Here is a 7,191-nt window from a genome sequence, read left to right as displayed (position 1 = left end):
AAAATGGTATGGAGATAAAACTGATACAACAATTAATTTAGCATTTTCATGGTAGAATTTTATGATTTAACATATAGGAACTATAGTAAAAGAGAATTTTTCGAATAAATTTAGTTTAATATTTCACCAATAAACTAAACCGATAAAATCAAGACAGCTAGATTATAAATATGCTCCTGTAAGACTAAAATTTCTTGTGGTAATAACTAGCTTAACTATATATTTACATGAAAAATTATTTACACTTAAATTTTATATAAATTGATGTTTCAATCAAAAGCACATGTCCCATAAATAATTTTATATAAATTATTTTTCCAATCTCACAAAATATAGATAGAATGAGAAATTCATTTAAAAAGTGTAATTAATTGCAACCTGTTGAACAAAATATGACGAAGAACATAAACAAAAAAAAACAGAAAACAAAACAATTGATCCATTGAATTCAATCCTGTCCTATCCAATTCTAGAATCTTACCAAACTCTACTTGTACAAAATGCATTCATGATATCTAATTTCATGCGCCTGCCATTTTCGAGGTGGCATTCTTCATTCTTTTGAGTGGCAATTTCAAATTCCGCCTGTCTTTTGTTAACATAACCATGGGCATAACATTTGATTACAACCAGAATTTTATGAGAGATGAAGCTCCCTCTGTCTCACCAACTTAAAATAAGTGTGTTTCTGAGCATATATTTGAAGATTGGAATGGGATTTAATACATTTGTAATGGTTAAGAAATAAGGGAAATATTCACGGATCGTTTAGCAGCCCTTTGATCAAATCAAGAACTTCAAAATTTGAAGAAAAATTCACTAGATCACACTATTTTTTGAGAAAGAAAATCTGAAAATATATATATGACGATAAATATTCCTTGACAAAAAAGAAAGAAGGAATAATGTGAGACCACGACTTTTTGAAGCAGAAGGAGTTTGATGTCACCATCCAAGAAAGTCTTCTGAAACCGGTGGCTTATTAAGAATTATTTGGCTAATTACCTAGTACTATAATGCCATGATTTAAGGCAATTGCCATTTGTATTTTTGTATATTTGATTCCCACCCAACTTGCCGGCCTGCCTTCTACACAAACCATGAGCAAAGTTAATTGATTTTATTGCATCTCAAGTATTCCATAAATAACTAGGGTTCACGAACAGCCACCTTGACTTTGGCATTAAATTAACAAAAACACACCTCCTTAATTAAACTACTTTATGATAAATTGCTTAAAAAATTATTTTAATTTAAAAAACTTATGTTATTGGGTGAGTTCAAGAATGATTTTTATATTATTTTTTAATAAATTTTCTGAAGAAAAAGATTTTCAGAGTTTAAACTTATAATTATCTTATGTTTATTTTTTTCACTATAACATTTAACAGTTTAACGACTAATTCCCCGACGGAACACATCCGTCGGCATAGCGTTCGTCGATAATTTGACTTTCTGTCGCTAATTCTTTCGGTTAAAAAAAATCAAAAATCGATTGATTTACAAATGAAAATGCTCGCAAAAAAAATATCATGTTGGGAATATACCGACGGAATAATTCCGTCTATATTTCCAGCGGTAAATCACTGACGAAATTATTTTGTCAGTGTCTATGGCATATGCAGTAAATATTTTGCAACTCTTGGTAAAATACTGACGAAATTTGTCTGTCGGTATAAGCGTCAGTGAAAGTGGCATATGCAGTAAATATTTTTCAATTCTCTATAAAATACTGACGGACTATATCTGTCTGGAAATTCATCGGTTGTAATTTAAAAAAAATTAAAAAAATTATTTAGAATAAATCATATAAAATTATTTAAATTAATAGTAAAAAAAACCAATTATACAAATAAATTTGTATGAAACATTAAAAATATCAAAATAAAGTTAAATAATATTCATCCAAATATTCATTACAAATTAATGTTTTTCCAAAAAAAATAAACTAGAACAATGGCAGAGGAGGAGGAGGAGGCTAGTTGTTCCCGGGACCAAACGACCAAGAAGGACGTGCACATGTATCACCCATATGTGATCTAATGTCCATGTCCATTTGGCGGAGTTATTCATAATCCGCCAAGAGTCGCTCATGTTGTTGTTTCAAGGCCATGAACTTCTCAGACTAGGTGCTTGATACTGATTGAGAGCTCCCAAGGATTGAGACACTACAGGATGCCCGCAAGTTCTCGGTCGTAGTGTTGGAGAGCCCGCACACTCGATTTTTATCTAGTCTACCAGACGATCCTACCTCTATCCACAAATCCATATCGAAATCCGGATGGGTCGAAGGATCATCCCAATATCTCTCCCTCAATCGACTATTATAGGTCTCTTGAAAATGAAAAAAGAAATCATCATATTCAATTCAAGAAAATAATAACTTATGAAATAAAATGGTTGAACGAACATATCACAAAGTGTTGAGTGCGATTTTCCATGAACTGTTGCATCCCCTTTTGGCGGTCTTCACTTCGCACATGTGTCTCTACAAACAGCTTCATTAGGCTCGGCTCACGTCCAAGAGACGTAGCCTGTAAGAAAAAAAATGTTGCAAGTTAAATATATTTATAAGTAACAACAAATTAATTAACAATATATTTCATTTAAATTAATCTTACCATCTGTTTAGCATGTGCAACAAACGAAACGAAGTCATCGGTGTGCGTGGTCACCGAACCATGAATTTGCTAATTTTGGTTGTCGGCATCGGATTGTGAGCATCGTGTGAACTGCTCAAACGTCACGTGCTGAATATATTGCGGTCATATATCCCCTGGGATGTATGGCGATTTGAAATCCCTCCAAACCACCACGTCATTCCAGCCTTGGAGACCATTATCTCTCGTGGAATATGATACCTAGTTGCCGCGTGATTTTCCCACACCCTCCTCGCAACATTGTCATGTGCGTTGTCCCACTCAAATTTGTGTTGTGTATAAATAATTTATTTAAAATAAAAATAATAATTTATTTACAATTATAATAATAATTTATTAAAAATAAGTTAGAAATTAGAACTTAACACCAACCTGAAATCTTAGAAACCATGCATCGATATAACGTCTCCATTCAGGATGTCTGGAAACCTAACTCCATTGAAATAATGGAATCTCCATCGACGATTTAAACGCCAATGTTATTACTCAGGCAGCCTTAATGTTTATGAACCTGAAAAAAAATTAAATTAATGAAATATTAATTAGTTATTCATAAATTATGTTATAATTAAAAACCAACAAAAACTGAAACAAACTTACATTGAAAGGTCGTCCTTCCAATGTGCCTGGTACTTGCGGGTGAATTGATTCCGTTGTGAAGGCACACCGCCTCTGCGCTGTAAAACCGTGCTCAAAGAGGCAACATCGCAAGTCGGCACAGGTGCCTCTTTTTGATCGGCACCTAAGGACAAGGCATCCTCGCTGCTAGAAGAACTAGCTGCAACCATATGTTTACGACATGTTGTTGATTTCATTCTACGCATCCACATAAATTTATATGAATAATTATATAATTAAATTTGATTATTAAAAAAAAATTCGGCAGCACCTCCCCTATACTGGAGAGCATCCAAAGTTTTAAAACCTGCAAATATTGACAACAGCCACAAACTAATTGACTCCATTGAAAAATATTATATATAACCTAACATCTATACAAATTTAACAATAAAATAAAGAAAAAAAATATCGTTTAATTTTATATATTCAACTAACATTTATAGAAATTCATCAATAACAATTAAAATTAATGGAAATAATTAAACACATATCATGCAATAATAGAGTAAAATTGAGATAAAATTATTAAATTTAATCCTATATATTCAATTACCATTTACAAGGTAACTTCAACAATAACAATTAAAATTCAACAAAGTATTCAATTATTGTGGCAATATAAACAATAAAATATATTGAACAAATTAAAAAAAAAAAACTATAGACTTTAGGAATGAAAAATGCTTACCTTAATAGTGTATTTATTTCAGGACTTTATCTACATACAATACAAAAAAAAAAAACAAAAAACACAACAAAAATATATTATTAATAAAACAAAGAAAAATGGGAAAAATAAAATCATTAAGCATATTAAATGAAAATACATACCTTTTAATTTGTTGAAGATTACAAGAAGTTGAAGATTAGAAGAAAAAAAATGAAAATTTTCACAATAGATGAGAGAAAAAAGATGAGATGAAACGAAAGAGGAGAGAAATGAACTGAAGATGCGGTCGCTGGGATTTATAGTGCAGTTTTACCGATGAAATCACCGACAGATTATTTAAATAATATTATTTTTAATTATTCCGTCGGTGAATTTTCAAAAATCCGTCGGTAAATTTTGAATTTCGCACTAAAATTTCAAAATGACCCTCTAGAATTTTCGCAGTCCGTCGGCATATACATGCGTGCAGAGATGCATTAATATCCGCCCTTTGGAATTTGCACAGTCCGTTGATGATTGTGAACTGCACCGACAAATGTCGACGGACTATATATGTCCATAGAGACGTCGGTGATTATGGCATGTGCAGTAAATATTTTTCAACTCTAGGTAAAATACCAACAAAATATTTATGTCGGTATCAATGTCGGTGATAATGGCATATGCAATCAATATTTTTCAACTCTCTATAAAATATCGACGAACTACGTCCGTATGGAAATCCGTCGGTGATAATGCACTCTTCATGACAGATTGTGTTTGTATTGCCTATTTATCCTCCTGCAAACACTTAAATTACAAACTGATCGCACAGAAAAATAACATAAGTGAACAATTATAAAATAAATATTTCATGTTACAAAATTAAAAAATGCTTTACACTTTCGTGTTCTGATAGTTAGTCAGAATTTTCTTCTTCATCGTCAATTGAATCGTCTTCAGCTCCATCACAATCTTCAATTTGGATATCATGATCTTCATCGACATTTGCTTGTCCGCTAATGCTCAGAACAACATTCAACTCCTCTGCGTCAACATCAACAAGACTATCATCGAAAACACAAAAATTTGAATTTTCTTCTAAATCAATCGAAGGAGCAACTCGATATGGTTCAACCAACTCACTAACTTGAAAAACTTCATCTTGCACACTTGTGTCTTCTTTCCCATCCTGAACAACCTCGACACGACCCCTGGGTTTCATTTTTAAAATGGATAACCAATAAACTCTTGATCGGTCCTTTCTAAAGGAAGGGGTGCATGTGTAATAAACTTGTTGACATTGCTTTGTGAAAACAAAGACATCGTTTACGTTGCGGAGTCTAGCTTTAGAGGTTATTTCGACCAGACCATACTAAGGATCTAATCTGATTTCTCTGTCAGTGGTGTCATACCAATAGCATTTGAATAAAAACACTCTATTCTGCTCGCTATGATATTGCAATTCGATGACCTCTTCTAATTTACCATACTAGTCAACTTCAAACTCATTACAAATCGATCCCTTAAAACAAACACCACTATTATATGTTTTTGTTCCATGTCCGTATTCTTGAGTATGAAACACATATCCATTGACAAAATACTCGTTGTAGCACTTAACTTTTCTTTCAAGGCCTAGGCTTGGTGAAGACAATGAAATAGCAACACTCTTTCCCATTTCATAAACCTTGTACATCATGTACACCAATGAATAATAAACAAGAATTCTGTAATGACATATAGTAACTTTACAAGAGATAATGAGTTTGTGATAGTACTTACATGTGTTTTGAACCATGTCGTAAATTGTTCATCTTATAATCGAAAGATTTGGGATTTGGTCAGTTGTGAGTTATTGGATAGTAAATATTATCGATGTTGCCTAGAAGGTTTTTAAAATTAGTTGAGTTTATAATATTACAATATATAAATAGTACATTTTTAACAAAGTTTAAGTAGTACATATACTTATTGAATAAAAGGTCCCAGCTCATCACAGTTAAATAGCACATAATTGTGTGTTTGTCTAAACTCTATTTCAAACAAATATCTTTCCCTTATGACATTTTTAGGTGTGGGTCGTCTAGGATTAGAGAATATTAACAAGTTTCCACTAGAAGGCACTTCACCACTATCATCATGCTAGGAACACGATTGATTCTCGTTCTCAAATGAGGTTCGAAATGGTACGAGATAAATGTTGAGATCTCCTTAACAATATAGGCCTCACATATCAAAACCTCAACATGCGTCTTGTTCTTAACCTTTTTCTTAAGATTAAACAAGTACTTGCATGGAATTAATCAAATATTTTTAATTAAGAAAAACAATGAAAATACTTTTATATATGAATTGCATTGCAACTGTAATATCTAACCATTTGAATGGATACATCCATCTATACTGGACAGGTCCTCCAACTTTTGCCTCAAATGATAAATGTATGGGTAGATACCATTGAGTCAAAAAATGATAAAGGGAATATCATTTCAAGTTTGCATATTGTCTCGACGATATTTATTTCAAGCCTCTCAATGTGATCAACATTCAACTTACTAGAGCATATATCTCTAAAGAAATGACTAATCTCCGTGATTGCATCCCATATCCCTTTTGGCAACAATCACGATAAGCTGATGGAATGAATGTTTGCATAAACACGTGGCAGTCATGACTCTTCATTCCATACAATATGCATTCCTCTTTATTAACCAACCTTGATATGTTCGAGGCATGTCCATCGAGAAAACGCAGACTCTTAAGCCATTTGTAGACTAGTAGTTGTGCATTTTTCTCTAACACGAAACTTGCTCTTGGTTTTGCGACACGTGACCCATCAAAAACCAACTTTATTTTTTTACGATTATAGAACAAAGCTATACCTGATCTAGCCTTGATGTTGTCCTTTATCTTCCTCTTCACATCCATGACGGTGTTGAAAATGTTCTCAAACACGTTCTTTTCTATGTGCATGGCGTCAAGGTTATGACGGAGGAGATTGGTCATCCAATAAGGAAGCTCCCAAAAAATACTTCGCTTTACCCAATTATGGATCAAACCAAAACTAGGAAACTTCTGCTTACATGATTGGAAACCAAATACAATGGCATCGTACTCTAATACAACATTATGCAATTCTTCACCAGAAAGACGCGAGGATGCAACATCATTTTCAACTTTGCCAACAAAGAAATCATTTCTGTTCTTTCTGTACCTATGATTCGTTGGCAAGAAACGACGGTGGCAGTAAAAAAAAGA

This window comes from Populus nigra, chromosome 1, assembly GCF_951802175.1.
Source record: "Populus nigra chromosome 1, ddPopNigr1.1, whole genome shotgun sequence".
Taxonomy (NCBI): domain Eukaryota; kingdom Viridiplantae; phylum Streptophyta; class Magnoliopsida; order Malpighiales; family Salicaceae; genus Populus; species Populus nigra.
Note: the sequence above shows the minus strand (reverse complement) of the source record.